The sequence below is a fragment of the Hippopotamus amphibius genome, chromosome 8, assembly GCF_030028045.1.
Source record: "Hippopotamus amphibius kiboko isolate mHipAmp2 chromosome 8, mHipAmp2.hap2, whole genome shotgun sequence".
Taxonomy (NCBI): domain Eukaryota; kingdom Metazoa; phylum Chordata; class Mammalia; order Artiodactyla; family Hippopotamidae; genus Hippopotamus; species Hippopotamus amphibius.
In genome coordinates this window covers 76897302-76923491 of record NC_080193.1, presented here as the reverse complement: position 1 = coordinate 76923491, position 26190 = coordinate 76897302, and the positions used below count along the sequence as shown (strand labels likewise).

Here is a 26190-nt window from a genome sequence, read left to right as displayed (position 1 = left end):
AAATATTTTCTACCTTCAAAGAGATGGGCTATTAGTAGAGGAATCCTGAAATTTGCAAATACTGCGACAGTGCTTTTGAAAACATTAAGGCATCAGGAACAATTTAATGTATCTTTCCCTTGTTTCAACGGGGAGCATATAGTGGTAGACTCCCTCACTACACAGATTCAAGCCACTGTCAACTTTGACAACCTAGTCCTGAATTTTGATTTTTCTCTGGTCACCACTGGGCTCCGGATCCCCATGGCATTTTACACCGGTGATCACCTCCTTACTGAAATTCTTCTGCAGTCTCCTCAGCAGTCTCTCAAACATTCTGCCTGCTCTTTGGGGGGTGGGGGTGGGGTGGTTCCTTTTCCTTTGTTCACAGCTACAATATTGATGCTTTCTAGGTTCCATCCTTAACCATTCTCTCTTCTCTACACACTTAGCTGGGCAGGCCTTACGGACCTTTCTGTGGGTTTCTCAATCGAGTCTACACTCTTCCCTGGAACACTCTTCCCTACCCTTTTAACCTGGTTGAGGTCTCCACCATCAGCTTTTCCCCATCTAAGTCTGGGTAGGTTCCCCCCTCGGGCAGGCACCCCTAGCTTCCTTCACTTTGAGCATCCCAATACTGTATGCAGGATACTGCCTGCCTGCCCGTTTGGAGGACAGGGACCACGCCTGGGTTGCCCACCTCAGTATCCTAGGACCAGCCTTGCACCTAACCCTGAGCAGGTGCTCACTAACCGGGCGTGGAGCAAATCAAGGAACGAGTTATCATAGGAGAGGGCCGGCGTGGCTACACCTGGGAGCTAGAAGCTGTGGGCTGGCGGCGCCGGCTCAGAGAGGCAGCCCGGCGAGGCACAGCACTGAGGACTGGGGCTGGGAGTGTTCAGGAGCAGGGGCGGGAAGGCGCTCGCCGGCGGCTGGCCCCGGAAAAGGGGGCCAGGCAGCTAGAGCCACCGGCTACAGCCAGTCGTCTCCGCGGGGTCAGGTCACAGAAGTCGGGAGAGCCCTCCACCCCGCCCCCCAACCGCCGCCGCTGCGGAACTACAGCATTCTACCGCCTCCGCCGCGCGCTCACCCCGCGCTTCGCTCTTGGCCCCTCCCGGCCACCGTTGCTCTCTATCACTCCGCGCCGGTGACCCGGAAGAACATTCTCCTTAGCAACTGCGGGACCGAGGCGGCGCTGGCCTCCCTGGAGCCACGGTGAGGCCTCCCCGCCCCCCCCCCCCCCTTGCATTCCCCACCTCGACCCCTCCCCGCGACCGACCCCGGGTCTGGCTTTCTAGGCCTCCGCGGCGCCTCGAGGGGCACCTGAGCCGACGACCCTGGGCGAGTGCTCTCCGCCTCTGGAATCGCTCCCTGGCCCTGGCGTCGCCCCTGTCCACCCCACGCCTATCGCCGCTGGCCTACCGGGTCTCCCAGGCCGGTCTCCTCGCGCCCGAGCCCCGCCGGCCCTCCCTTTTAGCCCAGTATGGTGTCTTGGGAGGAAAAGCTAGAACTAAACACAGCCTGTTGCTGTGGAGCGGACGCTTCGCGAGGTTCGGGTCACCTGTGGGCGCGTTCGCGTGGGTCTGACAGGTGTTTGGGATTGACAGGGATGGGGCGCCTTAGGATCCTTGACAGCAGCTGCTTTAGTGTAGTACTTGATGTTTGCCTGCTGTTTTGCGCTTCCCAAACTGGTATACTTTATCTGCTTCGTTGATCGTGGAGACTCATTTAATCCAGCTTTTTGAACTGATTCTTTAACTGGGAATTAGCTTTCCAGTTTTTGGTGCGTTTAGTACTCTGTAAATTAGATTTTGTGTCTTAACAGTTTTCTACAGACGGAACTCTCCTTGGGACTGAGTAGGTTTGGGAAAAATTTCAAGTGAAATTTGCTACGTTGAAGAAGTAGGTAAAGAGGTTAAAAATAAAAAAATAGGGGCAGGTGTTGTTAATATCTCTGACTTACATTTGAAAACAAGTTCAACACAATCTCTATTAAAATCCCCAAAATTGGCAAAGTAAAATTTATATGAAAATACAAGGGACTGAAAACCTCCCTTACTTGAGTTTGAAGAAATGGGACTAAGAATACTCTAAGCCTTATTTGAACATTGTTAGATAGCTGCATTGTAATTAACCCAGTGATAGTGGAACTGCAACTGAGGCATATGAACAATTTTCGGAAATGACATTTGGGACTAAAATGCAGGAGTTTATCAAAATCCATTATTCAAAACAGTGTAATTTCATTTCAATTCAGTAAGTATTTATTAAACACTTACAGTGCTCAGCATTTGCTTAGAGACATAGAAGGGCCAGAGCAATTTACACAGGCATCTAAATTGACTTTTTCTTAAAAGAGTTGAATAGGGATTTTAGGCTCAATTGTTTTGGGCATCTGCCAGAAATTCATTTATGAAGATGCACAAACTCTTAAGGAGACACTCTATGATATTTTACTGCTTTCTTACAGGTTTGGTGCCCATTTATTCACTTATTCAACAAGTATTTGAGTGCTTACTTGGTACTCAGCGCTGTGTTTAGCATTTGAAATTGGAGAGAGTGAATGCATGTGTGATCCCTGTCCTCAGCAGACGCAGGCAGAGTAATCACATGAATGTAAAACTGCAGCTGTGACAGGTATTTGAATTAGGGAAGTCACTGAAGTGACATTTGAACTGAGATCTGAAGGATGCTCAGGAAAAGAAGAATGTTCCAGTCAGAACAAACAGCAAGGGCAAAAAGACCCTGTGATGGCAGGATTCACGGAGAGGACTGGGGACTTAAGGTACAGATCTATGTATGGTTCAGGAAGAGTGTAGACGCATCTGGTACAGAGGGGGTTGGAAAGGTGGGCCAGAGGGTGCTGGGCCTTGTAAGCAGGTTGAAGAGTTTTTCTTTATCTTTGGAGTAAAGAGAAGCCTCTGTACAGTTTTACTTAGAGTCTTAGGCTAGATTGTGGGTGGGGATGACACAATTAGATTGTGTTTGACTAGCCTGCTTCATATTTTCTACCATTGCTTGGTGTTTGCATTGTCTTTGTTTTCTCAACATGCTCCTTCAGCTTTACTGTAGTTGAGGAAGCCTCCATGTACTGTTAGCAAGGCGTGTCTACTTTTTTTTTAATTGGGGAGAAAAAGGAATTTTAGGGATTAGGATTGGACACTAGAAGCTAGTTGATTTGAAATATTTTTGCATTTGTATGACTGCTAGGGCACTAATTTCTGTGAGCCTTTGTTTTTAATTGTGATTTAAAAAATTACATAGTATAAAATTTACCCCCTTAACCATTTTTAAGTGTATGGTTAACTATATTTATCTTGTTGTGTAACATTGCTAGGACTTTATCATCTTGCAAAACTAACTTTGTGCCCATTGAACAACTTCCTTTTCCTCCTTCCCACCAACTCCTGGCAACCACCCTTCTACTTTCTGTTTTCATGATTTTGACTGCTCTAGGTATCTCATATAAGTGAAATCATACATGATGCGTCCATTTGTACCCTCATACTCCTTCTCTGCAGTATCCTTCCTTCTCCCATCAGTCAATTCAAATCTTACAAATTCTTTAAGGCCCCGTTCCTTTCCCTTGTCTTTCAACTTGAATTAATCAATCCAGAGTGGAAGAGGCCTTAGAAATTATCCTGTCTTAATCTAGGTAAGAAAATAGAGTCCTATAGAATTTTCAGTGATTTGCTGAAGGACAGACATCTTAGTGAGTTGGGGCAGAGTTGGAACTAGAGTTCTGGTCTTTAAACTCCTTTTTGGCTTCTTGTCTGCTTACATGTTCTGATTTTGTGGTTTATTCTTTAGTTAGACCAGAAGTACCACTGAGGCACAGAAACTGATTTCCACATCCCCATTCCAATATGCTAAGGCATATTTGATGCCTAGGAAGTATTTGTCGATCAATGGATTGTCTGAGGACTTTAGTTGCCTAAAAGGTGACTCTGCATAAAATTTTGAACTTCATTGATTCAGATCCTTGATTATATTAATCAAATATTACATTGGTCCTTCTGCAGTCGAATAATTCTTTCACTTTTGTGGAGTCGAGAGTCTCTCACTTTATCCTCTCCTCATTGCATGTATTTGCTTGTGGCACGTATACTTGGGTTCCCCTTGCACATTTTGATGAAGTCATCAGAAATGAAAAAGAACACATTAAACTTTTTAGGTTAGGTGATTTATTTTGAGACAAAGGTTTATGCTTATTTGTGAGTTTTATTACTGTTAAATGGTTTTGAAAGAATCATATTTGTACCATGTTTTATAGTGTTCATCTCACAATGCTTACAAACCAGTTGATTTTAGGTATTGGACTTGAAATGATTTTTGAGGTGGCTCAGTATTTTAAGTACAAAAAAAGTATAACAGAGCATTGTCTTATGTGAGGAAGATTTGTAAATTTTTGTTTTCAGTTTCCCAGACTTTGGTTTTCTGTAATGTTGACCAGCCTTACAGGATCAGCCTTATAGGATCCAGTTTTTGGAGTGTCCTTTTATTTTAACCTTCAAAAAGTTTTTTTTTTTTTTTTTTTTTTTTTGTAGTGGAGAGTTTCTGTGGGAAATGAAGTTCATTTTCAATCAAATACTACTGAGCACATATACAAATCAAACTATGGGCCTGGGATGGTTCTGTAAGTCCCTCTGCAGTCTGGCCATCTATGCCATTATTGGTGATGTGAGGGAAACAGCCAGAATTCTTGTTATCTTTTTTAGACTGAGGGTGGTGGAACTGCACAAGATGCTCCTTTGTGTCATATAACAGAAGGTAGAAGGATTTGACAAGAAGACCTTTTTAGATAGCATTTTATTTGGAATCATAGCAAGAACTTGATGCCGCAGAGCTGCAATTATTTGATTAACTCTCATGTTGAGGCTAGATTAATTCAAGTTTAGTCAGCCATTAGTCCAAAAAACCTTTCTTCCCAATTTTTAAGAATTGTGATAAAATACACATAAAATTTACCATCTCAACCATTTTTAGTGTACAGTCCAGTGGTATTAAATACATTCATATTGTTTTGCAGTCTTCACCACCATTCATCTCCGGCACTATTCATCTTGTAAAACTGAAACTCTTTACCCATTAAACCACAACTTCCCATTCTTCCCAGCCTCTGGCAGCTACTAATCTACTTTCTGTCTCTGTGATTTTGACTACTATAAGTACCTCATATAAGTGGAATCACACAGTATTTGTCTTTTGTACATAATGTTCTCAAGGTTCATCCGTATTGTAGCATATGTCAGAATTTCCTTTTCAATGCTTGTATTTATATACCACATTTTGCTTATCCACTGATGGACACTTGGGTTGCTTCCACACTTGGCTGTTGTGAATAATGCTGCTAATGGACATGAGTGTGCCATCCAACTACTTCTGATTCCTTTCTTACAGCCTGGTAATATCTGCCTCTGGGATGCACAGATGGTGGCAGGCAAGAGATAGTGTTCACACTGGTAGGAAGGGACTTTCATGTGACACAAAGCACAGTGAAAATGTCTGATGAAGTCAACTGGAGGTAAGGGCTGGTGAAGAGGTACATTGCCCTCAGAAAATGCCTTCTAATTAGAAAGTTAAGAGGAAGCAGATTATCATGTATGGATCTCCTCCTATGTGTTGAGTAATTCACATGCATTGTATCATTTAATATCAATTGTTGCCCATTGGGAAAAACGATTCGACTCTTTTACTCATGAAAAAATTGAGGCTCAGGAAGTTTACTTGGGTCATAGGCAATAAGTGTTAGAACTAAAGTAAGGACCCAGTCTATCTGATTCCAAAGTCCATATTCCTTCCACCACACCGATTTGTGCTGCTTTTCTAAATTGGACTCTGATTTCAGCATGAATTCTAGGTATGAGAACATTAGAGTAAGTTCTAGAAGAACCATAAGGAAAAGGGCAAGTAATGAAGTAGGCTGATACTGTAGGAAGTTACCTGTTCCCTGTGGTTTAAAAAATTCCTTTAAATGAAAGACTAATTATTGGAGTATTTGGTAGACTTGAGAGCTTGGGTACCTAAACCAGGAGGAGGCAGGAAGTTTTATAATGCTGATTGAGGAACTTTGCTCTTTAGGTTACTCTACAGGCTTCCTTTAATGAAATTGGATTGTTTCTATCTTCCATTAGGCTTTGATGAGGAAGAGGTTTGTAGTGATTGTCTAGGTGCTGAGGGATTTGGAGAGAAGGCCCAAACATTTCTGTTTAACTTCAGCTTGTTTAGAGAGCATTTCTCTACATGGGAAATAGTTGCTCCTTTCTCTCTTTGCCTTGGTCAGCTTTAGTTAGTTTTAGAGGATTTAATATGAAACTGTAGTAGCAGTCATACCAGGGAGGAGATAACAGTACATGGTTATTTTTGTTTAATCCTACTTAACATCAACAATTTACATGGTTTGTTATTCTTTTTAGTTATTTTATGTTTTTTAAGTGAAAACATGTGAATTGTTCATAGATCTTTTGCTCCAATAAGACATATGTTTTCTTTATGATTTACTGAATTTTGCCAGTTCAACTCAGTCTTTCTTAATAGTTTGGAAGTAAGGATGCCATATGAATTTTATGACTACAATATACATTAACAGGAAACTTTTAATGATTGAATTAGCATCCAGTTTGTATTGTGAAGCATTATTAGTTATTGGTTAAGACCATATTTTTAAAAAGCTGGTTTATTGAGGTATAGTCAACTTGCTGTAAACTGTATATATTAAAAGTATACAATTTATTAAGTTTTAATGTATGTATGTACTCAAGAGACTATCTTTGCAAACAGGATAGTGAACATACCCATTACCCCTGAAGCTTTCATTACATCTTTGACTCCTTGGCCTCCATCCCAGATAACCACTGATCTTTCTGTAATTATATATTAATTTTATTTCCTAGAGTTTCCTAGAATTTTGTATAAATGGAACCGTATAGTATGTAGTTATGCTTCTTTCACTCAGCATAATTATTTTGATATTTATCCATTTTTTTTAGCGTATCAGTGGTTGATTCCTCTTTAATGCTGAGTAATATTCCTATGAATGGATGTACCACAATTTATTAATACATTCACCTACTAATGGACATATTGGTTGTTTCCAATTCTTGGTTGGTAACAAATGAAGTTCCTATGAAAATTTGTGTACAAGTCTTTGTGTGGATATATACTTTTATTTCTCTTGGTTAAATATCTAGAGGTAGAATGGCTAGATCATATGGTAGGTATATGCTTAACTTCTTTTTTTTTAAAGAGGTTTTTGTTTTTTTTAAAATTTATTTTATTTATTCATTTTGGTGTATTGGGTCTTTATTGCTGTGCTCGGGCTTTCTCTAGTTGTGGCAAGTGAGGGCTACTCTTCATTGTGGTGCACAGGCTTCTCATTGTGGTGGCTTCTCTTGTTGCGGAGCACTGGCTCTAGGCACGTGGTTCAGTAGTTGTGATGCACAGGCACAGTATTTGTGGCATTCGGACTCTAGAGCACAGGCTCAGTAGTTGTGGCGCATGGGCTTAGTTGCTCCGCGGCATGTGGGATCTTCCTGGACCAGGGATTGAACCCATGTACCCTGCATTGGCAGGTGGATTGTTAACCACTATGCCACCAGGGAAGCCCTGGTATTTGCTTAACTTTTAAAGTACCTGTCAAAGTTTTCTAAAGTGGCTGTACTATTTTGCATTCCTACCAGCAATGTATAAGAGGTCCAGTTCCTCCACATCCTTGGCAACACTTGGTATGGTCAGTCTTTTTAATTGTAGACTTTCTTATAGATGTATACTGGTATCTCATTGTGACTTTATTTTATTTTTAACTTTTATTTTATTTTATTTTATTTTTCGCTGCACTGTGCAGCATGTGGGATCTTAGTTCCCTGACCAGGGATCGAACCTGCACCCCTGCAGTGGAAGCTCAAAGTCTTAACCACTGGACTGCCAGGGAAGTCCCCCTGATTTTAAATTGTATTTCCGTGAGGAAGTGATGCTGTGCATCTTTTCATGGACTTATTTGCTATCCATATAACTTCTTTGGTGAAATGTCTGTTCAAATGTTTTGTCCATTTTTAATTGTGTATTTTCTTATCACTGCATTTTAGAAGTTCTTTATGTTCTGGATGCATATCCTTATTCAGACATAGGATTTGCAAATATTTTCTCCTATTCTCTCTTTATTCTCTTAATGATGACTTTTGAAGAGCAGTTCTTAATTTTGATGAAGTCCAACTTATAATTTTTTCTTTTATCTAAAAAATCTTTGCCTAAGTTAATATCACAGTGATATTCTCCTATGTTCTAGAAGTTTTACTTGTAGATCTGTGATCTAGTTTGAGTTAATTTTTATAAATAGTGCAAGGTATGGATCAAAGTTCATTTTTTAAATATAAAATTTTTTCAATTTTTCTAGAACCATTTGTTGAAAAGACTATATCCCTTCACTAAATTCCCTTGTACCTAGGTTATACCTAGGCTGAAAATCTATATATGTATTTGGTTCTGCTTCAGGACTCTCTGTTTCATTGATCTATTTGTCTATATTGATGCCAGTACTACACTGATTTGATTACTCTAGTTTTATAGTAAGGCTTGAAGTCAGATAGTATAAGTCCTTCAGCTTTGCTGTTCTTTTTGCAGACTTTGGCTCTTTGAGGTCCTTTTCATTTCTATGTTAATTTTATTTATTTATTTTTTAATTTATTTATTTATTATTTTTGGGGGGGTACACCAAGTTCAATCATCTGTTTTTATACACATATCCCCGTATTTGCTCCCTCCCTCGACTCCCCCCCCACCCTCCCTCAAGTCCCCCCCACCCTCCCCATCCCAGTCCTCTAAGGCATCTTCCATCCTCGAGTTGAACTCCCTTTGTTATACAACAACTTCCCACTGGCTACCTATTTTACAGTTGGTAGTATATACATGCCTGTGCTACTCTCTCACTTCGTCTCAGCTTCCCCTTCACCCCCCGCCAGCCCCAAACCTCGAGTTCTCCAGTCCATTCTCTGCATCTGCGTCCTTGTTCTTGTCTTGTCACTGAGTTCATCTGTACCATTTTTAGATTCCGTATATATGAGTTAGCATACAATATTTGTCTTTCCCTTTCTGACTTACTTCACTATGTATGACAGATTGTAGTTCTATCCACTTCATTACATATAGCTCCATCTCATCCCTTTTTATAGCTGAGTAATATTCCATTGTGTATATATGCCACATCTTCTGTATCCATTCATTTGTTGATGGGCATTTAGGTTGCTTCCATGTCCTGGCTATTGTAAATAGTGCTGCAATAAACATTATGGTACATGTTTCTTTTGGGATTATGGTTTTCTTTGGGTATATGCCCAGGAGTGGGATTACTGGATCATATGGTAGTTCTATTTGTAGTTTTTTAAGGAACCTCCAAATTGTTTTCCATAGTGGCTGTACCAACTTACAGTCCCACCAACAGTGCAGGAGAGTTCCCTTTTCTCCACACCCTCTCCAACATTTGTTGTTTCCAGACTTTGTGATGATGGCCATTCTGATTGGTGTGAGGTGATACCTCATTGTGGCTTTGACTTGCATTTCTCTGATGATTAGTGATGTTGAGCATCTTTTCCTGTGTGTGTTGGCCATCTGTATGTCTTCTTTGGAGAAATGTCTATTTAGATCTTCTGCCCATTTGTGGATTGGGTTATTTGCTTTTTTGGTATGAAGCTGCATGAGCTGCTTGTATATTTTGGAGGTTAATCCTTTGTCCGTTGTTTCACAGGCAATTATTTTTTCCCATTCTGAGGGTTGCCTTTTAGTCTTGTTTATGGTTTCTTTTGCTGTGCAAAAGCTTTTGTTTCATGAGGTCCCATTCGTTTATTCTTGATTTTATTTCCATGATTCTAGGAGGTGGGTCAAAAAGAATCTTGCTTTGATGGATGTCATATAGTGTTCTGCCTGTGTTTTCCTCTAGGAGTTTTATAGTGTCTGGCCTTACATGTAGGTCTTTAATCCATTTGGAGTTTATTTTTGTGTATGGTGTTAGGAAGTGTTCTAATTTCATTCTTTTACATGTGGCTGTCCAATTTTCCCAGCACCACTTATTGAAGAGGCTGCCTTTTCTCCATTGTATACTCGTGCCTCCTTTGTCAAAGATAAGGTGCCCATATGTGTTTGGGCTTACTTCTGAGTTCTCTATTCTATTCCATTGATCTTCCTTTCTCTTTTTGTGCCAGTACCATACTGTCTTGATCACTATGGCCTTGTAGTATAGTTTGAAGTCAGGAAGCCTGATTCCACCAACTCCATTTTTCCTTCTCAAGATTGCTTTGGCTATTCAGGGTCTTTTGCGTTTCCATACAAATCGTAAGATTTCTTGCTCTAGTTCTGTGAAAAATGCCCTTGGTAATTTGATCGGGATTGCATTGAATCTGTAAATTGCTTTGGGTAGTACAGTCATTTTCACGATGTTGATTCTTCCAATCCAGGAACATGGTATGTCCCTCCATCTGTTTGTGTCATCTTTGATTTCTTTCATCAGTGTCTTAAAGTTTTCTGCATACAGATCTTTTGCCTCCTTAGGCAGGTTTATTCCTAGGTATTTTATTCTTTTTGTTGCAATGGTGAATGGGAGAGTTTCCTTAATTTCTCTTTCTGCTCTTCCGTTGTTAGTGTATAGGAATGCAAGAGATTTCTGTGCATTCATTTTGTATCCTGCTACTTTACTGAACTCATCAATTAGTGCTAGCAGTTTTCTGGTAGAGTCTTTAGGGTTTTCTATATATAATATCATGTCATCTGCAAAGAGTGACAATTTTACTTCTTCTTTTCCAATTTGGATTCCTTTGATTTCTTTTTCTTCTCTGATTGCTGTGGCTAAAACTTCCAAAACTATGTTGAATAATAATGGTGAGAGTGGACACCCTTGTCTTGTTCCTGTCCTTAGAGGGAATTCTTTCAGTTTTTCCCCATTTAGAACGATGTTGGCTTTTGGTTTCTCATATATGCCTTTTATTATGTTGAGGTAATTTCCTTCTATGCCCATTTTCTGAAGAGCTTTCATCATAAATGGATGTTGAACTTTGTCAGGAGCTTTTTCTGCATCTATTGAGATGATCATATGGCTTTTATCCTTCAAGTTGTTGATATGATGTATCACATTGATTGATTTGCGTATATTGAAGAATCCTTGCATCCCAGGGATAAACCCCACTTGATCATGGTGTATGATTTTTTTAATGTGCTGTTGGATTCTGTTAGCTAGAATTTTGTTGAGGATTTTTGCATCTATATTCATCAGTGATATTGGTCTGTAATTTTCTTTTTTTGTGACATCTTTGCCTGGTTTTGGTATCAGGGTGATGGTGGCCTCGTAGAATGGGTTTGGGAGTGTTCCGCCTTCTGCAATATTTTGGAAGAGTTTGAGAAGGATAGGTGTTAGCTCTTCTCGAAATGTTTGATAGAATTCGCTGGTGAATCCATCTGGTCCTGGGCTTTTGTGTGTTGGGAGATTTTTAATCACTGCCTCAATTTCCATACTTGTGATTGGTCTGTTCATAGTTTCTGTTTCTTCCTGGTTCAGTCTTGGAAGATTGTATTTTTCTAAGAATGTGTCTATTTCTTCCAGGTTATCCAATTGATTGGCATATAGTTGCTTGTAGTAGTCTCTCATGATCTTTTGTATTTCTGAGGTGTCCGTTGTTACTTCTCCTTTTTCATTTCTAATTCTGTTGATTTGCATCTTCTCCCTTTTTTTCTTGATGAGTCTGGCTAATGGTTTATCAATTTTGTTAATCTTCTCAAAGAACCAGCTTTTAGTTTTATTAATTTTTGCTATGGCTTCCTTCCTTTCTTTTTCATTTATTTCTGCTCTGATCTTTATGATTTCTTTCCTTCTGCTCACTTTGGGGTTTCTTTGTTCTTCTTTTTCTAATTGTTTGAGGTGTAAGGTTAGGTTGTTGATTCGATAATTTTCTTGTTTCTTAAGGTAGGACTGTATTGCTATAAATGTCCCTCTTAGAACTGCTTTTGCTGCATCCCATAGGTTTTGGGTTGTTGTGTTTTCATTGTCATTTGTTTCTAGATTTTTTTGATTTCCTCTTTGATTTCTTTAGTGATTTCTTGGTTGTTTAATAGTGAATTATTTATCCTCCATGTGTTTGTATTTTTTGCAGTTTTTTTCCTGTAATTGATATCTAGTCTCATGGCATTGTGGTCAGAGAAGATGCTTGATATGATTTCAATTTTCTTGAATTTGCCGAGGTTTGATTTGTGACCCAAGATGTGATCTGTCCTGGAAAAAAGTTCCGTGTGCACTTGAGAAGAAAGTGTATTCTGTCGTTTTTGGATGGAATGTCCTATAAATATCAATTAAGTCGAGATGGTCTAATGTGTCATTTAAAGCTTGTGTGTCTTTATTTATTTTCTGTTTGGATGATCTGTCCATTGATGTAAGTGGGGTGTTCAAGTCTCCCACTATTATTGTGTTACTGTTGATGTTCCCTTTTATAGCTGTGAGCATTTGCCTTATGTATTGAGGTGCTCCTATGTTGGGGGCATAGATATTTACCATTGTAATATGTTCTTCTTGAATGGATCCCTCGATCATTATGTAGTGTCCTTCCTTGTCTCTTGTAATAGTCTTTACTTTAAAGTCTAATTTGTCTGATATGAGTATTGCTACTCCAGCTTTCTTTTGACTTCCATTTGCATGGAATATCTTTTTCCATCCCTTTACTTTCAGTCTATATGTATCCCTTGGTCTGAAGTGGGTTTCTTGTAGGCAGCGTATAGAAGGGTCTTGTTTTTGTATCCATTCAGGCAGTCTGTGTCTTTTGGTTGGAGCATTTAATCCATTTACATTTACAGTGATTATTGACATGTGTGTTCCAGTTACCATTTTCTTAATTGTTTTGGGTTTGTATTTGTAGGTGTTTTCCTTTTCTTGTGTGTCCTACTTAGAGAAGTTCCTTTAGCACTTGTTGTAAGGCTGGTTTGGTGGTGCTGAATTCTCTTAACTTTTGCTTGTCTGGAAAGCTTTTGATATCTCCATCAAATCTGAATGAGATTCTTGCTGGGTAGAGTATTCTTGGCTGTAGGTTTCTCTCTTTCAGGACTTTCAGTATATCCTGCCATTCCTTTCTGGCCTGCAGAGTTTCTGTAGAAAGGTCAGCTGTTATCCTTATGGGTTTTCCCTTATATGTTATTTGTTGCTTTTCTCTTGCTGCTTTTAATATTTTTTCTTTGTGTTTAATTGTCGTTAGTTTGATTAATATGTGCCTTGGTGTATTTCTCCTTGGGTTTATTGTGTATGGGACTCTCTGTGCTTCTTGGACTTGATTAATTATTTCCTTTCCCATGTTGGGGAAGTTTTCCAGTATAACCTCTTCAGATATTTTCTCAGACCCTTTCTTTGTTTCTTCTTCTTCTGGGATGCTTAGAATTCGAATGTTGGTATGCTTAATGTTATCACTGAGGTCTCTGAGACTGTCCTCTGTTCTTTTTATTCTTTTTTCTTTTTCCTGCTCTGTGGCATTTATTTCCCCCATTCTATCTTCCAACTCACTTATTCGTTCTTCAGCCTCAGTCATTCTGCTGGTTAGAGCATCTAGAGTATTTTTAATTTCAGTTATTTTGTTATCCATTGCTGTTTGTTTTTCTGAGTTCTTATGAACTGTTTCTTGTACTTTCTCTATTTTGTTATCGAGATTTTGTATCATTTTTACTATCATTACTCTGAATTCTTTTTCAGGCATTTTTCCTATTTCCTCCTCATTTATTTGGTCTTGTGGGTTTTTTTCCTGCTCCTTTGCCTGCATGGTGTTTCTTTGTTTCCTCATGGTTGTCCAAGCTTTTGGGGTTGCTTGTCCTGGTGATAGAGGTGTTTATAGAAGACTGTCCAAGCCTCAGACTAATGTCCAAGTGTTGGGTTAAACAAATATTAAGTCTAGGAAACACATACATGTATAAGACACACAATTACTGAATCCATTAGCACATAAAGCTCTGGAAAGACCTGACAGAACCCCAGCGTGCTATCAGAAATTCAAAGAGAAACCCAATAGAAATTGACAACTGAAACAGAACAAATCAGAAACAAAAGCAAAAGCAAACGAACAAACAAATAACACCTTACACATACAAACACTAATCCAGGGAGATTTTGTAAGCTAGGATCAAATATAAAAAAGAGCTAGAGTACCACCAGACAGAATGGAGATTCTTAGAATGAAATTAGACAGTTGTACTAAGAACTAAGACAAAGACAAAAACCTAATATTAAATACCAAGGTGGTGCGTCATCTGGAGAATAGAGTAAGGAGTCTGAGCAGATCGATAGTGTTGCTTATAAGTATGTTAAGATAAAATAAACTAAAAATGGATGGAAGAAAGGGGAATAGAAGAGCGTAGTGTGATTGGAAATATGCAAATAAAAAGAAAGGAATAGAAATGTATAAAAGATAGGGATGAAAGTATGAGAGATATATTGTCCGTACTACCAAAAACTTAGCTAGAAATAGAAGTATATAAAAAGGCAAAAAAATAAAAATAGAATAAAAAATAGCATTAAAAATTGTTATATAACTTGTAGATCCCTTAGGACTAAGATCGTAATTAATAAAGGAAAAAAAAAATCCAGAGCTGATCCCAGAATGTACCAGTTCAATAGGATTGATACTGATATTTCTGTTTCCTTAAGAGTCTCAGCTGTTAAGTGTCCTTCTCCTCGCCTTGGGTTTTTTTGCATTATTGTGTGACCAGCAGAGCTTCCTTTATTGTTCATCTGTAAGCGTTGGCGTGTGGGGAGGGAGAGGGTACAGTAGTGGCTCCTTTCCCTGGGAGTGAGTGAGCAGTGGCGCCCTGTTGTTTCAGTCGGGCTTGGAGGTGCCTGTTGCAGAGGGACTCCGGTGGCTCAAGTGTAAACAGAAAGTCTCAGAGTTGGGCCTCTCTCGGGGTTTTCTTTTTTTTTTTTTTTGGCAGCCTCCCTGCTGCCGGCTTTCCAAGGGGTTTTAATCTAGCCCCGCCTGAGGGCCTGAGGGTCCCTGTTATCCCTGAGCGCCTTAGATGGCCCACAGGGCGTCTCTCCACTGCCTGTTGCAGAGGCTCCCAAAAGAGAGAGAGAGGCTATGCCCTCAGCTCCTGCCCCCCTCCCATGAGCCTGCAGCCTCCAGCCACCATCATGGCCGGGCAGCTCTCAGGGGCAGGCACTCCTCACCATGGACCTCTTCCCTCCTGTCCTCTCGGTCCGTCACCTTACTGGCAACAGTTTTTCTCACCCTGAACCAGCTCTCCGGTTCCCACGCTCCCGCTCCCGGACCCTCTGTTCAGCTGTGAATCGACATCTTGGTCCAGGAATGCTGAGCTGCGGTGCGGACCCTCCGTATGTTTCTCACTCCTTCCTGTCTGCCACAGCTCCGCCGCTTCACCCTCTTTGATCCGTCATAGATGTCTCCCTACCGGGATCCTCGCGGTCCTTTCTGGTGTCCGAGGCTGTCTGTTGGTGTTCAGTTGGTTCTATGTCTGAAGTGAGGTCCTGACGCGACATCCCACCCAGAACAGGCAGCCGATTTGGCTCTCTATGTTAATTTTATTTTTTTTTTTTTTTTTTTTTTCCTGTGTGCAAATCTCTCACTTTTTTTTTTTTTTTTTTTTTTTTTTTTTTTTTATTGTTATTTTATTTTATTTTTTTGGGGGGTACACCAGGGGGGGAATCGAGGGGGGGGCGTCAAGGAAGGGAGGGAATATGGGGATATGTGTATAAAAACAGTTGATTGAATCTATGTTAATTTTAGAATCAGCTTGTCGGCTTTTCAAAAAAGCCTGCTTGAGAATTTGATTCAAATTGTATTGATGCTATAGGTAATTTGGGGAGAATTGCCATCTTAACATCTTCTAACCCATGAATGTTTATTTAGGTTTTCTTTACTTTCTCTCAGCAATATTTTATAGTTTTTACTGCACTTGTCTTGTACATCTTTTGTCACAGTTAACCCTATGTATTTTGTATTTTTGATGCTATTGAAGTGGTGGTTTTTGTTTCTTTCCTTTTAAAAGTTTTATTGCGATATAATTGACATACAATAAACTGCATATATTTAAAGTGTACAATTTGATACTTTTTTCTTATTAGTCATCTGTTTTATACATATTAATGTATATATGGCACTCCCAATCTCCCAGTTCATCCCACCCCAACCCCCCTGCTCTCCCCGCTTGGTGTCCATATGTTTGTTCTCCACATCTGTGTCTCTCTTTCTGCCTTGCAAACCAGTTGATCTGTACCATTTTCTAGATTCCACATGTATGCGTTAATATACCGAGATCTGTTTTTCTGTCTTACTTCACTCTGTATGACAGTCTCTAGGTCTATCCATGTCTCTATAAATGACCCAATTTCGTTCCTTTTTGTAGCTGAGCAATATTCCATTGTATATATGTAGCACATCTTCTTTATCCATTTGTCTGTCATTGGACATTTACGTTGCTTCCATGACCTGGCTATTGTAAATAGTGCTGAAATGAACATTGGGGTGCATGTGTCTTTTTGAATTATGGTTTTCTCTGGGTATATGCCTAGTAGTGGCATTGCTGGGTCATATGAAATGATGGTTTTTAAAAATTTATATTTTTGACTGTTGTTAGTGTATAGAAATAGGATTGATTGTTGTATATTGATCTTCTCTGTCAACGTGGCTATGCTTACTTCTTCTAGTAGCTTTTAAAATAGATTTCTTTGGATTGGCTACATAAAGATTATGTCATCTGTGAATACAATTTTACTTCTTCCTTTTTAGTTTTTAATTTTTCATTTTTTCTTATTGTACTGGCTTCAATTCCCAGTACAATGTAAAATAGAAGTGGTGGAAGTAGACATGTTTGTCTTATTCCTGCTCTTAGGAAGAAAGCATTTAGTCTTTCACCGTTAAGTGTGATGATAGCTGTAGGCTTTTGGTATATATATATATATATATATATATATATATATATATATTTGTCAGTGAAGAAGTTTCCTTCTATTCCTGGTTTGCTGAGAGTTTAGTTTTTTTTTTTTTAAATCAGAAATGAATGTTGGATTTAGTCAAATGCTTTTTCTGAGTCTACTGAGATGATCGTATGTTTTTTCATTTTTTGTTTTTTAATATGGTCAGTTACATTGATTTTCAAATATTATAACTAACCTTGCATTCTCTAGATAAACCCTACTTGGTTCTGATATATTATTATTTTTATGTATTGTTGGAATTTATTTCTTGAAATTTTATTAAAAATTTTCCATCTACGGTTATGACATATTGGTTTGGGATGTTTTTTCTTGTAATATCTTTGTTTTTCTTTTCGGTATCAGAGTAGTATTGGCAGCCTTCAGTGAGTTGGGAGGTATTCCCTTTCCTTTAATTTTATGGAATAGTTTGTATAGACTTCATATTTCTTCCTTAAATGTATTAGATACATACACATTTAGAATTGTTATTTGCTCTTGGTGAATTAACCCCTTTAATGTTATGAAATGGTCTTTAGCCACAGTAATGTTCTTTGCTTTGAAACCTACATTGTCTGATATTAATGTAGCTATTCTAGTTTTCCTTTTGCTGGTGTTAGCACGGTATATCTTTTCCATACATTTACTTTTAATTTATTTGTGTCTTTTATTTGAAGTGTGTTTCTGTAGGCAGCATATTGTTGGGTGTTGCTTTTTTAACTAGTCTGACAATCTTTTCTTTTTCTCTTTTCTTTGGCCATGCTGTGTGGCTGGTGGGCTCTTAGTTCCCTGATCAGGGATTGAACCCTTGCCCCCTGCAGTGGAAGCATGGAGTCCTAACCACTGGACTGCTAGGGAATCCTCTCTGACAATCTTTTAATTGGTGTATTTAGACCATTTACATTTAATGTGATTGTTGATATAGTTAAGTTTGAATCTTTCATCTTGCTGTTTTTCTTTTTTGTCCCATCTATTCTTTGTTTCACTTGCCTTGGATTAATTTTATTTTTTCTAAAATTGTCCATCTACCTTGTTGGCTTATTAATAACTATTTATTTAGTGGTTACTTTAGGGTTTATATATACATGTTAAACTAAACACAGCCTACTTTTGAGGATATTATACCACTTCACATATAAAAACCTTTTAAAGGTATCTTTTAGTTTTTCCTCCTGGCCTTTGTGCTCTTGTCATATTTTTTATTTCTGCATATATGATCAATCCCAGTATATGTTGTTATTATTTATAAATAATTGTCTTTTAAAGAGACTTAAATTTTAAGAATAAAATCTTTATATTTACCTATAAGTTACTTTTTCTAGTGCTCTTCATTCTTTTCTGTGGATCTAGATTTGCATTATTTATAATTTTCTTTCTACTTTAAGGACTTCCTTTAGTGTTTCTGGGCACTCAGGTTTGCTAGTGATGATTATTTCAGCTTTTACATGTCTGAAAAAGTTTGTATTTTGCCTTTGTTTTGAAAGATATGTTTGCTGCATAAAGAACTCTAGACTGACATTTGTTATTTTAATCATTGTTACAAGGATTTTGATTCACTGTCTTCTACCTTGCTTGCATCTGACAAGAAATCTGACAGCTTCATCTCTGTTTTTGTACTTAGTGTGTCTTTTTTTCTCTGCTCCTTTGAACATTTTCCCTTTAAACTGGTTTTAACCAGATTGATTATGATGTGTCTTGGTGTAGCTTTATGTTTCTTGTGAAACTCTGAACTTCTTAAATTGTGGTTGTATAGTTTTCATCAAATTTGGAAATTTTTCAGCTGTTATTTCTTCAAATGTTTTTTCTTTCTTTACTTTTCACAGTCCCCTAACTCTGCCCTGCTGATTTTAATTATACATATGTTAGGTTGCTTAAAGTCCCACAGCTCACTGATGCCCTCTGTTCATTTTTTTCTGTCTTTTTTTCCCTGTTTTTCATTTTGGGTGATTCCTATTGCTTTATCTTCAAGTTTACTAATTTTTTCCTCAGTAGTATGCAATCTGCTGTTAATCCCATCCAGTGTAGTTTTCATCTTGGGCATCATCATTTTTATTTCTACAAATTTGATTTGGATCCTTTTTATATCTTCACTCTTTGTTAACCTGTTCAGTTTTTCCTCTTTTTAAACGTACAGTTCTAATAACTACTACTTTCCTGTCCTTTTTTATTATTCCTATATATTTCTATATTCTCTTTCTTTCTTTGTCTCTCTGCCCCTCTCATTCTCTCTCTCTCACACACACACAGTATACGAATTCCTGTTTATTAATGAAGTAATGCAAGATATATAATAATTTCCCTATTTTGTATATTTGGATATGGGCTTACGAAAGCTAGGTAGTATGGTTTGGCCGAAGTCAGATAGTTAATCCTCAGATTAAAATTTAGGTTTTTCACAACTTCTGCTCTTTCCATTACTCCTGCTTCAGTAGGAGAGATATGTCAAGTATAGAACTAAAACAGAAGTAAGAGTAGGGATGGCACCATAGTAGAGAAGGATTATGAAAGATCATAAGGGAGTGTATAGGTTATAAAAGACTTCCAAGGATGCAGGAAGCATTTGGGATGAGCCTTGAAGGACAAGTGAGATTTTGTATGATACTCTAAGGAGGGTGAAGCATTTGAGAAGAGTGTATTGCAGTATGTGGGGTTTGAAAGAGTGAGGCGTGTGTTTAGCTGAATTGGATATGAGTGTGGAAAGCAGTTGACTAGGGAGGTTAGACTGAATTGTGGAGTATTTTTAATGTCTGGCTTTAACACAACTTCTTTATATATCTTGTCTTTTCAATTGCTGCATGCTTCTGACACAGGGATGGAGTCTTTTAAAATTTCCCTTCTTTCCTTAGTACAGTCTTGCACATAATTCATTTATAGGTTTATTGGAGGATTAATAACATTTTTTTAAACTAAAGCACCCTTAGTTCTACTTTATTAGTACTTATGATTGCATTGTTTATTGTATAAGAAATCTTAAATCTTGTGTTCATAAAATTCCTTCCAAACAAGTCAGCATACTTTATTCTAATTTATTTATTGATTGTCTCAGCAGTCAGCTTACCATACCCTAAGAGTATCCCACTCTCTCAGGCATCCAGAATCCTGCTTCAACTTAAGGGTCATTGTGTAATCTCGTATTGTTCTAATGAAAGGAATGCTCAGATGATGGTGTTGTGGGCAGAGCCCAGGCCTATTTCTCTGGGGCTTTTTTACTTCTGGCTGGTAGGGAGGAGTACATGTGGCACTGTTCTTGAGCTCACAGCTACCCACCACATGCAGAATTGGCCCTGACCCTTCAAGTGCTCAGCTGGACTCGCTCTGATCTTTGTGTCTCAAAGGAATTGAGAGCTGAGGTTTCATCCAGGGTTTCACTGAGTTTCAATTGGTTAAAAAAAAATTAATGGAAAAATATCTCACTGTTCAAGTCACATCATTCTTCTTGCAGTGCTTTTAAATATCTTCTGCAAACCTTTTTACTCTTTAGTTCTGACAAGCACCCTGTTTGCTGGAACTGCCTGAAGTGATTGCTAGTGGTTTGCAGTGAGTTTAATCTAAGAGCACATACCTTTTGCTGTAAACCCTCCCTACCCCCATGAATTTCCTTGTTAATGCAACTTCAGAAGAGAAGATGAAAATCAAGGACTTGCTAACTCCTAACAGGTGACTAGTTAGAAGGACATAATAGAACCAAGCAGGTTTTCAGTGGCAAAGATTAAATTTAGAATTAAAAGACTATATGTATATTTACATGCATTTCTGTACAGTCTTGTTTGCTTTAAAATTGTGATCTTTTATTAATACTAGAGGATACAAAGTAATGTATGCAAAATATATGTGAGGTACACAGAATACTAGGACAGTGAATACCCATGTACTTAACCACCCAGTTTAACAAAAAATTGAAGATCTCTATGTTCCTATTCCTAATCCCATCTCTTCCTTCCCGTTTCAGAGGTAACCTTGTGTTTTCTTCATACTTGAACCATATAGTTTGTATCCTTAAACTGCTATTTAATTTTGCATGTTTTTGAAATTTATAAAATGAAATAACAAAGAAGATATATTTCAGTGATGTGCTTCTCCATATAACATTATGTGTGTCTGCTTTGGTCATATTTTTGCAAGTATTTAATCCTGGGCTGCTTTCACTTAGTGTAAATTTATTTCTTAATAATTTTCCTCATTAGTCTTATAAAGATTATGATTCATATGTTTCTACCTTGTAGAAATAAAAAATGGTAATGCTCTCTGACTGGATAAAAGTAAACCGGTCTCCTTTAAAGCATTTAATGCACTCTCAGGGCCTTCCCTTTTGAGTGGGCAGGGGTGGTTTATTCTTCATGCCTTTCGCCTTATACTTCACTTTGGGTAGCCTGGACACTCCCCATTCCCCACTAGGTGGCTTGGTGGTGCTTTACCCTGACTGCATGGAAGAATCACCTGAGGAGATTTAAGAATATCCATGTCTGGGCCAAACACAGACCAATTAAATTTGAATATTTCTTTTTGTGACTGTTCTTATCTTTGCCTGTTTTTTTTGTTTTTGTTTTATTTGGGTTGCTTCTTTCATATTGATTTGTAGGTCTTTACATATTCTGTATGTAAATCTTTGAAGTCTTAAATGTTGTGGATATTTTCTTCCAGTCTGTTGCGTTGTCTTTATGGTTTCTTTTAGTTTATAGAAGCTTTTAATTTTTAAAATTTGAGTCTCCTTATGGTTTCTGTTTTTTATGTCTTAACTAAGAAGCCATTCTTTACCCCTAGATTTTGAGCAATTTTCTCCTGTATTTTTTTTAATATGTTTATAATTTTACTTCCAATACTTAGCACTTTAAGCCAATTGCAGTCTTAGTTTTCATGTACAGTGTTAAGGATCTAACTTTACTTTTCTCTAAGCACATAGCCAGTTGTTGCATTATCATTTAAGTGGTCTTTCCCCCACTAATTTGAAATACCTTTTCTAGAATTTTCTAAAGGTCCATTTTTATTTATTTTTACTTTTTTAATAAATTTATTTATTTATTGGGTCTTTGTTGCTGCACATGGGCTTTCTCTAGTTGCGGCAAGTGGGGGCTGCTCTTCATTGTGGTGCGTGGGCTCTTCATTGCAGTGGCTTCTCTTGTTGTGGAGCATGGGCTCTAGGTGTGTGGGCTTCAGTAGTTGCGGCACATGGGCTCAGTAGTTGTGGCTCACGGGCTCTAGGGCACAGGCTCAATAGTTGTGGCACATGGGCTTAGTTGCTCCGTGGCATGTGGGATCTTCCAGGAGCAGGGCTCAAACCCATGTCCCCTGCATTGGCAGGCAGATTCTTAACCACTGTGCCATGTAGGAAGTCCCAGCATCCATTTTTAGACTCAGTTTTCTTCTAATATGTTTTTGCCTATTTCAACTACGATAAATATCATTCTCTTTTAGTACCATTACTTCATAGTATGTCTTTGAATCTGAGAGAGCAAATCTTTTCTTGTTACTCTTCCTTTGCCAATATTTTTCATCCATTGTGTACATTTTTTTCTTCCATTTGATTTTTGAAATTATTTCTTATTGGTGTGAAATTCACATAACATAAAATTAACCATTTTAAAAGGATACAGTGGCATTTCATACATTCGCAGTATTGTACAACCATCACCTCTATCTAGTTCAAAACATTTTCATCACCCCAAAATAAAACCCTGTACCCATTAAGTAGTTGCTTCCTATTCTTCTCTTTCCCTGTTTTCTGGCAGTCACCAATCTGTGTTTTGTCTCTATGGATTTCACCCATTCCGAATATTACGCATACAGTACATGGAATCATACATGACCTTGTGTCTGGCTGCTTTCACTTAGCATAATATTTTTGAAGGTTCATCCATGTTGTAGCATGTATTCATTCTTTTTGTGGCTGGATAATATTCTGTTGTAGATGTATGCCACAATTTGTTTATCCATTAATCTGTTGCTGGACGTTTGAGTTGTTTCTACCTTTTGGCTAATGTGAATAGTGCTGCTTTGAAAATGTATATACAGTTATTTGTTTGAGTAACTATTTTCAACTCTTTTGGGTATATACCTAGAAGTGGAATTGCTGGGTCGTATGGTAATTCTGTGTTTAAATTTTTGGGGAATTGCCAGACTGTTTTCCATAGTGGTTGAAGCATTTTTTGTTTCTACCAGCAATGTATGAGGGTTCCAGTTTCTCCATATCCTTGCCGATACTTGTTATTTTCTGGATTTTGTTTTGGGGTAGGCATACTTTTAAGTGTGAATGAAACCTCATTGTGTGTTGTTGTTGTTGTTGTTGTTGTTTTAAATTTATTTATTTGACTGCACCAGGTCTTACTTGCGGCATGCAGGATCTTCATAGCCGTGTGTGGGATCTTCGTTGCAGCATGCGGGATCTTTTAATTGCAGCATGCAGGCTCTGAGTTGTGGCATGTGGGATCTATTTCCTTGACCAGGGATCGAACCCGGGCCCCCTGTGTTGGGAGCATGGAGTCTTAACCACTGGACCACCAGGGAAGTCCCCTCATTGTGGTTTTGATTTGCATTTTTTTGATGGCTAATGATGCTGGGCATCTTTTCATGAACTTCTTGGCCATTAATATATCTTCTTTGGAGAAATGTGTATTCACAGCCTTTGTCCATTTTTTAGTTCCATTTGATTTTTTTTTAAAGGCGTCACTTGAATGGAGGAATTTTATTTATTTATTTACTTATTTATTTATTGGCTGGGTTGGGTCTTCGTTGCTGCCTGCAGGCTTTCGCTAGTTGTGGCAAGCGGGGGCTGCTTTTTGAAGTGGTGTGCATGCTTCTCATTGCAGTTGGTTTCTCTTGTTAAGGAGCACGGGCTCTAGGCATGTGGGCTTCAGCAGTTGCAGCATGTGGGCTCAGTGGTTGTGGCTCTTGGGCTCTAGAGCACAAGCTCAGTAGTTGTGGTGCACAGGCTTAGCTGCTTCCCAGCCCAGGGCCCATGTCCCCTGCATTGGCAGGCAGATTCTTAACCACTGTGCCACCAGGGAAGCCCCCCATTTGGTTTCTAAGATGAGCTTCTTAGTTTCTATAAAAAAGTTGCGATTGGAATTTAATTGTGGTTACATTGAATTTTTTGACTAATTTGCAATCAACATCTTTATAATATTGAGTCTTTTCCTGGTCAAGAGCAGGGTTCGTTTATGTGTTTAGGTCTTTTATAATTTTAAAAATACTTTTTGAATTTAAATTAGGTCTTATATCAGTCTTATTAATTTTGTTCCCAGACATTTTGTGATTTTGGTTATTACTTAGAATGGATCATTTTTTGTTTCATATTTTCAAATTAATTATTGTGGGGATATAGGAATGTTATTGATAATTTATTTGTTGGTGTTGAATCTAGCCTTTGTGACATTCTTGCTGAAATCATTAATCTTAATAATTTGTGAGTATAAGCTTTGAGGTTTTCTAGATAGACAGTCATGTTATCTATAAATATTGAAAACCTCTTAAACTATTGAACCAACTTGATTTATGAAAAAGTGTAATTATTTTTAATCAGAGAAGAATAAATGTGGTACTCAATGAAGGAGAACTGGAGAATATGTTATTTTGGAGAAGCTTATTAGAGATACATAGTCATTATATTCCTGGGGAAATTTTTTAAATACTAAAAAATAATTGCAAATGACTTATGTAAATAATTTAAAAATAAGTATAAATAGAACAAAATTCTTTTTTTATACAAAGATTTCTCATTGTTAGTGAAATACAATAAAAAGGCTATTAACTTTTATGTACAAATCTTCCTCAACTTATGATGGGGTTATTTCTCAGTAAACATCTCAACTAAGTTGAAAACGTGTTTAATATACCTAACCTACCGATCATCATAGCATAGCCTCGCCTACCTAAAACATGTTCAGAACACTTACGTTAGCCTGCAGTGGGGCAAAATCATCTAACACAAAGTCTATTCCATAATAAAATGTTGACTAGGTTATGTAATTTATTGAATACTGTACTGAAAGTGAAGAACAGAAGGGTTGTCCGGGTCCAGAATGGTTGTAAGTGTATCAGTTGTTCACCCTTGTAAGGGTGTGGGTGACTGGGAGCTGCCGCTTGCTGCTGGTATTCAGCAGCACAGGACAGTATCTACCACATATTGCTAGTCCGAGGAGAGATCAGAGATCAAAATTCAAAATTCGAAGAACAGTTTCTACTGAATGTGTATCACTTTCACACCATCGTAAAGTTGAAAAATCCTAAGTTGTATCATAAGTTGCCTCCAAATACAACCATCTGTGTTGTATTTGGACACTACTGAACTCGTATTTCATTACTTTATCACTTGGTTGTATTGGGTTTTCTAGGTAGACTAATTTCATTTATAATAGATCATTTTGTCTCTTTTCTAATATTTATATTACCTTTTTTTGTTATGTAGCAACAACTAGCTTCTTTAGAACAGTATTGAATGACACTATTATAGCTGGCAGCCTTTTCCTGTTCTAGGAATGCCTCTAGTGCTTTATTATTATCCATAAGTTATTTTCTGTGGCTATTTTTTGTTTTAACTTTCTTCCTTTTTAAACTTTACTTTTAAATTAGGCTCTTTATTTTGAGATACTTGTAGAATCACATGCATTTGTAAGAAATGATACGGAGAGATCCTGTGTGCACTTCACCCAGTTTCCTCTTGTAGAGCTATCATGTAATATCACAACTAGGAAATTGATATCAACACAATTCACCCATCTTATTTCGATTTTACCAGTTTTACTTGTACTCTGTGTATGTGTGTGTGTATTTCGTTCTATCACATCTGTAGATTGACCACCCGAGTCAAGATACAGAATAGTTCCTTCACAAGGATCTCTTGTGCTACACTTTCACGGCCATAGCCATCTCCTTCGCTCTCTTCCTCCCTAACCCCTGGCAACCCCTAAACTCTTTCTGTCTCTCTAATTTGTCATTTCAAGAATGGAGTGAGGTATGTAGTACATACCTTTGAGACTGATTTTTTTCACTCAACATAGTTCCCTTGTGATTTCTCCAGGTTGTTGCATGTGTCAATTATTTGTTCCTTTTTACTGCTGAGTAGTATTCCATGGCATGGATGTACCATAGCTTGTTTAACCATTCATCTGTTGAAAGACATCTGGATTGTTTGCAAGTTTTGGCTATTATGAATAAAGTTGCTGTAAACATTCACGTGCAAGTTTTAGTGTGAATGTAGGTTTTCATTTCTCTGGGATAAATGCCCTAGAGTGCATATACGCTTTGCTTAGATTCACCTGTTGCTGACGTTTTGTTCCATT

The 26190-nt window shown here is 38.0% G+C and overlaps 1 protein-coding gene across 6 annotated transcripts in view; it reads left to right on the top strand.

Moving 5' to 3' along the window:
* Positions 1-1114: 1114 nt before the first annotated feature.
* The window catches only part of LOC130859023 (DIS3-like exonuclease 2), a 386474-nt gene continuing 361398 nt past the window's right edge, over positions 1115-26190 (top strand). For 2 of the 6 annotated variants that reach the window (XM_057746250.1, XM_057746251.1), the window contains exon 1: positions 1178-1194. The gene's annotated coding sequence lies outside the window, so the exon portion shown is untranslated. Of the gene's footprint in view, positions 1195-1490; positions 1530-5379; positions 5504-26190 lie in introns of those variants that run through there. The other 4 variants (XM_057746244.1, XM_057746243.1, XM_057746248.1 and 1 more) reach the window with 4 other exon arrangements.